We start from the raw sequence: 8,906 nt of genomic DNA, 5'->3' as shown, positions 1-8,906 counted from the left end.
TGCTGGAGAGCTCAGTTGATCATCATGCTTGAGGAATCAGCATCAGTCAGTCTATGGGGATACACATGCTCTGAGGCAAGTCTAGGATGAGGCAGTACCAGATGTACTATTAGAGTGTACTCTATTGTCAAACCATACCAAGATGTATACAGATAAAAATAATCATTGCCTCAGTTTCCCTACAAAATTTTCCTTCACCTCCAAAGATATATATTTACATTTATATTAATATAGACAAAACAAATGGTGTTTGAATTATAAAATAGTATTATGTGGCACATTTTCATGCAGCTTGCTTTATCACTTAACAGTTGCTCCTGGATGAGCCAAATGGTCCTTATACAGACATATAACACATTTTTTTATTTAGAACACCATAAACTGAGATTCTAATTTAATTTGCATTGAAATGTGTTTAAGCAGAAAAAAAAATATCAAACTATGTTTTTATCCAGTAACATGTCATACATGTTCACTTACTGAGGCATTATTATGTCAAGAATTTTACAATATGCATATTCTAATTGTTTATTAAATGCCACTTTTTACAGTTTTGTTTTTGTTTTTCCTATTATTAAAAGCGTTCTGTGACCCTGTGGCCCTGAGATGTGTGCTGGGGTTTTCAGGAAAGGCCTGGCAGTGACATGGAGCAGAAGGACTCTATCCTGAACCATCCTGACCCTGGTGAACACTCCATAAAAGTGAGGGTTCTACTGCAGAGATGACTCCATCTGATACTCCTATCACCCATACACCATTAACCATGGACTCATGACCATCACAGCCACCATCATCCTGCTCTCCACAGAGGAAGCCTTCTTTGTGTGAACCTACTGTCTCTACTCCTGCTTCCTCTTCTATAATGACATGGCTGTCCTCTACAAGGTGGTGGGCACCTTCCTGTTTGGGGTGGCCATGAGCCAGTCTTTGACAGACCTGGCCAACTATATGATCAGTTGTCTGTGCCAGACTGGAGATGGGTCAACTGTTTGGTATATGTGCAGCTGGAGAGGATGTGCAGGAGGAGCCCTGCCAATATCACTGAGGCCAGGTTCTCCTCCTTCTGTGGACACTCCTCCACCAGGATGTACTGTGTGCTGTTCTTGGCACTGTTCTTGCAGATGCAGTTCTGTGGGAAGTTGGCACAGCTGCTGAGTCCCAATATGCAGTTCTTCGTGGTGGCTTTTACCCTGTACATGGGCTACACCCCCGTGTTGGACCACAAGCCCCACTTCCATGATGTCCTTGTTGGCCTACTGCCAAGGTCACTGGAAGCTGGCCTCACTTTTTTTTTTTATTGGTCGTTCATGACATTACATAGTTCTTAATACATCATATTACACGGTTTGATTCAAGTGGATTATGAACTCCCGCTTTTACCCCGTATACAGATTGCTGTATCACATCAGTTACCCTTCCATTGATTGACATATTGCCTTTCTAGTGTCTGATGTATTCTGCTGTCTGTCCTATTCTCTACTATCCCCCCTCCCCTCCCCTCCCCTCCCCTCCCCTTTTCTCTCTCTACCCCTTCTACTGTAAATCATTTCTTCCATTTGTATTATCTTGTCTTACCCCTCCTTTCCTCTTATATGACATTTTGTATAACCCTGAGGATCGCCTTCCATTTCCATGCAATTTCTCTTCTCACTCCCTTTCCCTCCCACCTCTCATCCCTGTTTAATGTAAATCTTCTTCTCAAGCTCTTCGTCCCTACCCTGTCCTTGTTTACTCCCCTTATATCAAAGGAGTCATTTGGTATTTGTTTTTTAAAGATTGACTAGCTTCACTTAGCATAATCTGCTCTAATGCCATCCATTTCCCTCCAAATTCTATGATTTTGTCATTTTTTAATGCAGAATAATACTCCATAGTATATAAATGCCACATTTTTTATCCATTCATCTATTGAAGGGCATCTAGGCTGGTTCCACAGTCTTGCTATCATGAATTGAGCTGCTATGAACATCGATGTAGCAGTGTCCCTGTAGCATGCTCTTGTTAGGGCTTTAGGGAATAGACCGAGAAGGGGAATAGCTGGGTCAAATGGTGGTTCCATTCCCAGCTTTCCGAGAAATCTCCATACTGCTTTCCAAATTGGCTGCACCAATTTGCAGTCCCACCAGCAATGAACAAGATTGCCCTTTTCCCCGCATCCTCTCCAGCACTTATTGTTGTTTGACTTCCTAATGGCTGCCAGTCTTACTGGAGTGAGATGGTATCTTAGGGTAGTTTTGATTTGCATTTCTCTGACTGCTAGCGATGGTGAGCATTTTTTCATGTACTTGTTGATTGATTGTATGTCCTCCTCTGAGAAGTGTCTGTTCAGGTCCTTGGCCCATTTATTGATTGGGTTATTTGTTATCTTATTGTCTAATTTTTTGAGTTCTTTGTATATTCTGGTTATTAGGGCTCTATCTGAAGTGTGTGGAGTAAAGATTTGTTCCCAGGATGTAGGCTCCCTGTTTATCTCTCTTATTGTTTCTTTTGCTGAGAAAAAACTTTTTAGTTTGAGTAAGTCCCATTTGTTGATTCTATTTGTTAACTCTAGCGCTATGGGTGTCCTATTGAGGAATTTGGAGCCCGATCCCACAGCGTGTAGATCATAACCAACTTTTTCTTCTATCAGATGCCATGTCTCTGATTTAATATCAAGCTCCTTGATCCATTTTGAGTTAACTTTTGTGCACGGCGAGAGATAGGGATTCAGATTCATTTTGGTGCAAATGGATTTCCAGTTTTCCCAGCACCATTTGTTGAAGATGCTATCCTTCCTCCATTGCATGCTTTTAGCCCCTTTATCAAATATAAGATAGTTGTAGTTTTGTGGATTGGTTACTGTGTCCTCTATTCTGTACCATTGGTCCACCCGCCTGTTTTGGTACCAGTACCATGCTGTTTTTGTTACTATTGCTCTGTAGTATAGTTTGAAGTCTGGTATCGCTATACCACCTGATTCACACTTCCTGCTTAGTATTGTTTTTGCTATTCTGGGTCTTTTATTATTCCATATGAATTTCATGATTCTTTTATCGATTTCTACAAGATATGCTGTTGGGATTTTGATTGGCATTGCATTGAACTTATAGAGAACTTTTGGTAATATCGCCATTTTGATGATGTTAGTTCTGCCTATCCATGAGCAGGGTATATTTTTCCATCTTCTAAAGTCTTCTTCTATGTCTTTCTTTAGGGTTCTGTAATTTTCATTGTATAAATCTTTCACCTCTTTTGTTAGGTTGATTCCCAAGTATTTTATTTTTTGGGGGGATATTGTGAATGGAGTAGTTGTCCTCATTTCCGTTTCAGAGGATTTGTCGCTGATATACAGGAATGCCTTTGATTTATGCGTGTTGATCTTATATTCTGCCACTTTGCTGAATTCATTTATTAGCTCTAATAGCTTCTTTGTAGACCCTTTTGGGTCTGCTAGGTATAGAATCATATCATCTGCAAATAGTGATAATTTAAGTTCTTCTTTTCCTATTTTTATGCCTTTAATTTCTTTCGTCTGCCTAATTGCTCTGGCCAGTGTTTCGAGGACTATGTTGAACAGAAGTGGTGAGAGAGGGCATCCCTGTCTTGTACCAGATCTTAGAGGGAATGCCTTCAATTTTTCTCCATTCAGAATGATGCTGGCCTGTGGCTTATAATAGATTGCTTTTACAATGTTGAGGTATGATCCAGTTATCCCTAATTTTTCTAGAGTTTTGAACATAAAGGGATGCTGTACTTTGTCGAATGCTTTTTCTGCATCTATCGAGATGATCATATGGTTCTTATTTTTAAGTCTATTGATGTGGTGGATAACATTTATTGATTTCCGTATATTGAACCAACCTTGCATACCAGGGATGAATCCTACTTGATCATGGTGTATAATTTTTTTGATATGTATTTGAATCTGATTCGCCAGAATTTTATTGAGGATTTTTGCATCAAGGTTCATTAGAGATATTGGTCTGTAGTTTTCTTTCTTTGAAGTGTCTTTGTCTGGTTTCGAAATCAGGGTGATGTTGGCCTCGTAGAATGAATTTGGAAGTTCTCCCTCTTTTTCTCTTTCCTGAAATAGCTTGAAAAGTATTGGTGTTAGTTCCTCTTTAAAGGTTTTGTAAAACTCTGCTGTATACCCGTCCAGTCCTGGGCTTTTCTTAGTTGGTAATCTTTTGATGGTTTCTTCTATTTCCTCTATTGTTATTGGTCTGTTTAGGTTGTCTATATCCTCCTGACTCAATCTGGGCAGATCATAAGACTTAAGGAATTTATCTATGCCTTCAATATCTTCTATTTTATTGGAGTATAAGGATTCAAAATAATTTCTGATTATCTTCTGTATTTCTGAAGAATCTGTTGTGATATTGCCTTTTTCATCCTGTATGCTAGTAATTTGGGTTCTCTCTCTTCTTCTCTTCGTTAGCATGGCTAAGGGTCTGTCAATTTTATTTATTTTTTCAAAGAACCAACTTTTAGTTTTGTCAATTTTTTCAATTGTTTCTTTTGTTTCAATTTCATTAATTTCAGCTCTGATTTTAATTATTTCTTGCCTTCTACTTCTTTTGCTGTTGTTTTGCTCTTCTTTTTCTAGGATTTTGAGATGAAGTATGAGATCATTTATTTGTTGGTTTTTTCTTTTTTTGAGGAATGAACTCCAAGCAATGAATTTTCCTCTTAGAACTGCTTTCAATGTGTCCCATAGATTCCGATATGTTGTGTCTGTGTTTTCATTTAACTCTTGGAAGTTTTTAATTTCCTCCTTGATGTCTTCTAAAACCCATTGATCATTCAGCAACCTATTGTTCATTCTCCAAGTAATGCTTGATTTTTCCTTCCTACTTTTATCATTGAATTTCAGTTTCATTCCATTGTGATCAGTTAAGATGCATGGTGTTATCTCTACCCCTTTATATTGTCTAAGAGTTGCCCTGTGACATAATATATGGTCTATTTTTGAGAAGGTTCCATGTGCTGCTGAGAAAAAAGTGTAACTACTTGATGTTGGGTGGTATAGTCTATATATGTCAATTAAGTCTAGGTTGTTAATTGTGTTATTGAGTTCTATAGTTTCCTTATTTAACTTTTGTTTGGAAGATTTGTCCAGTGGTGAGAGAGGTGTGTTGAAGTCTCCCATGATTATTGTATGGTGGTCTATTAGACTCTTAAACTTGAGAAGAGTTTGCTTGATGAACACAGCTGCACCATTATTTGGGGCATATATATTTATGATTGTTATGTCTTGTTGGTGTATGGTTCCCTTGAGCAGTATGAAGTGTCCTTCTATATCCCTTTTGATTAGTTTTGGCTTGAAATCTATTTTATTAGATATGAGTATGGCCACTCCTGCTTGTTTCCGCAGTCCATATGAGTCGTATGATTTTTCCCAACCTTTCACCTTCAGTCTATGAATATCTTTTCCTATCAGATGCGTCTCCTGTAGGCAGCATATTGTTGGGTCTTGTTTTGTGATCCATTCTGCTAGCCTGTGTTTCTTGATTGGTGAGTTTAAGCCGTTAACATTTAGGGTTATTATTGAGATATGGTTTGTTCTTCTAGCCATATTTATTTATTGATGTTACTAAACCTGATTTGTTATCCTCTTTGACTACTTTTCCCCCTTTACTGTCCTACCTCCCATTGTTGGTTTTCAATGTTATTTTCCATTTCCTCTTCCTGTAATGTTTTGCCAAGGATTTTTTGAAGAGATGGTTTTCTAGCTGCGAATTCTTTTAACTTTTGTTTATCGTGGAAGGTTTTAATTTCATCTTCTATCCTGAAGCTTAATTTCGCCGGATACACGATTCTTGGTTGGAACCCATTTTCTTTCAGTGTTTGAAATATGTTATTCCAGGATCTTCTAGCTTTCAGAGTGTGTGTTGAGAGATCAGCTGTTATCCTGATTGGTTTACCCCTAAATGTAATCTGCTTTCTTTCTCTTGCAGCTTTTAAAATTCTCTCCTTATTCTGTATGTTGGACATCTTCATTATAATGTGTCTAGGTGTGGATCTCTTATGATTTTGCACATTCGGCGTCCTGTAGGCTTCTAGGATTTGGGATTCTGTCTCATTCTTCAAGTCTGGGAAGTTTTCTCGTATTATTTCACTGAATAGACTGTTTATTCCTTTGGAATGGAGCTCTGTGCCTTCTTGTATCCCAATGACTCTTAAATTTGGTCTTTTGATATTGTCCCATATTTCTTGGATGTTCTGCTCATGGTTTCTTAGCAGACTTGCTGAGTTGTCTATGTTCTTTTCCAGTTGAAATACTTTGTCTTCATTGTGTGATATTCTCTCTTCTAAGTGATCTACTCTGCTGGTAGTATTCTCAATTGAGTTTTTAAGTTGGTTTATTGTTTCCTGCATTTCTAGGATTTCTATTTGTTTGTTTTTTATTACCTCTATCTCCCTGTGAAATTGATCTTTTACTTCCTGCATTTGTTTGTCAATTTGATCTTTCATTGTCTGATTTTGCTGTCTCATGTCTTCCTTGAGACTCCAGATAATCTGAAGCATGTATATCCTGAACTCTTTATCTGACATTCCATCTGTTGCAGCTATTACCTCTTCTAATGTTGAGTTGACCTGCATTGCTTGTAGTCCTTTCTTTCCTTGTCTTTTCATACTGCTCGCGTTTCTTTCTGCTTAGTGCAACTGTTGTGTTTTTGAAATTTACCCCCTGGCCTGTCTTTCCAGTGGGCCGCAGGTATCGTTGCTCCCCCGCTCCGGCACCTTGCCGCTCCCCAGTGCGCGCCACAGACTCCAGCCGCAGGGCGATTGCCTATCAGGCTATGCGACCCTCCGTGCGGAGAAAAGGAGCTCCTACAGTCGAACTTTGCACGATGGAAATCTGTCCACTAGATTCTGGAGCACCTCGATTTCGCTGGAAATTCCCTACAAGATATCCTTCAGGCGATTCACATCATCTTTCTCCCACTCAGTGACGCGGCGCACTGGGGTGATGCACTCCCTTCGCTGCCATCTTCCCTCCTCAGGACTTGACTTCTGCACCCGCCGCGGGGCCACCTGTGGAGCCGGGTAGCTGTGGCCACGTGGTTATGAACCGGGCGGGAGAGGTGGCTGTTCCCAGAGCGAGCGCTAGGCCTCCTGGGGGAGCCCGGATGGCGGAGGCCGACTGTGGGTTCGGGCGGGGCGGCCCAAGCCGCTCAGGGTGTCCGCTGCTTGCAAAAGCGGCAGCTGGCTCCGGGACTTGACTTCTGCACCCGCCGCGGTGCCACCTATGGAGCCGGGTAGCTGTGGCTACGTGGTTAGGGACCGGGCGGGAGAAGCGGCTGCTCCCAGAGCAAGAGCTAGGCCTCCAGGGGGAGCCCCTTGCCGGAGTGGCTAATGGCTGCGGGACTAGACCTCTGTGCCCGAGTGGCCGTCCAAGATCCACTTCTCTGGGACAAACTGTCACTTCCAATAAACCTACCAGATCACGGCTGCTCTCCTCTAAAGGGAATTATGCTAGAAGTTCCTCCGTAGGTAGGCTGCAGCTGTTTAGGTGGGTCTTTCTTATCCCGTTAAAGTGGAGACGTTGGAATCGCTGCTTCCTCGCCGGTCGCCATGTTGGATCCCTAACTATATAATTCTTTAGGCAACCAGGCAGAAAAATCAAGTCACCTATCAAGGGAGATGTAGGCCTCAGAAATTCCACATGTGTAGTTAATGCCAGAGGGCAGTGGAACACTGTATATGAGTTCTGAAGATCTGGCTTTTATTTCTGGTAACAGAATCCTTCCCCTCAGTAGCTAAGACTTTCTCAAGGTGGAGGACTCAAGTTCACTTAGGAAACCTCCTATGTAGGAAGAACATTTTAAGTACTGATATGCTCACGAACTTCTCCATACTCACACCCATGTCATCCTGATGTCTGGCCTCACTTTTTGATATGTCTTTTCAAAGCCTGACTCCCTCATTTTTCTGTATGACTTCTTCAAATCCTGACCCCCTCATTCCTTCCTGGAGGAAGTGGCAGAGCACAAGCCCAGCCTGTGTTTGAAGTTGATTGTGGGAGAGGCTATGTACAATCACTGTGGCTGACTGGTCTTCTGAACCAGGATGGCCAGGTGGTCATCTATGGGCCAGCCATACCCTGGGCCCTGGTCAGCAGGAATGCTCAGACAAGACCCAGGTTTCCAACTAGCAGCAGTGGTGAACCTGTGGTCCAGGTGTCTTGGGGGCTGGCCTCCTTGGTTCTTGAATCAAGAACATCCTGATTCTTTTCCAGGATAAAGGCACCCCATGCTGCATGGTAGGTGTACACGTGGGTTTCTACTAAAGCAAATGTTTGTTGAGGGCCATCCTTCCAGAATGGCCCCCTGCTTATCTCTGGCCTGCACATGGAGTTCTCTCATGCCCAATGTACCTGAGCAGTGAGCTTACATGTTATGGATCCCAGGGCTGTGGCAGAAAGGAGGTCTGGTTGTGGATGCCATGGGCTGAGTGCACTGAGGGAATGCAAGCCCTTGGTGAACAGCCAGGCACTGAAGGCTTCAGTAGCTTCAGAGACCAGCCAGATTTGTTCCACTTCCTAAATACACCCTCACCCCTCCTCAACCCTCTATATACCCCTAAGGTCTCAGAGTCTATGTGTGATGAAGATCATGCCCTCTGAACTGCCTGTCCAGCAACACCCCTCAACCCTGCACAGACTTGGGTTCCAGGCTCTATAGGAAACACTGTCCATACATTCTCTGTGCCCCCAGTCCTGATAATCTGTCAACATATCTGGTTCTGAAGCTGGATGCTGGGTTGGTGCCTCTCAGTCATTTCAGAGCTTGCCTTTCAGTGGGAGACTTAGTCATAAATTTTGTTTTTTACCAAAAATATAAAAGAATAAAAATTGGTTTTCCATTTATATCTGTTTATCATTCGAATGTTCGACTTTATAATTGGCCATTACCTCTTCCCTA

General features: G+C 41.7%; 1 pseudogene; it reads left to right on the top strand.

Annotated features, from left to right (window-relative positions):
- Positions 1–771: 771 nt before the first annotated feature.
- Positions 772–8,034, top strand: LOC144256718 (phospholipid phosphatase 2-like; annotated as a pseudogene).
- Positions 8,035–8,906: the final 872 nt, after the last annotated feature.

Source organism: Urocitellus parryii, chromosome 8 (genome assembly GCF_045843805.1).
Source record: "Urocitellus parryii isolate mUroPar1 chromosome 8, mUroPar1.hap1, whole genome shotgun sequence".
Classification (NCBI taxonomy): domain Eukaryota; kingdom Metazoa; phylum Chordata; class Mammalia; order Rodentia; family Sciuridae; genus Urocitellus; species Urocitellus parryii.
Note: the sequence above shows the minus strand (reverse complement) of the source record. Positions and strands in the feature narration are given on the sequence as shown.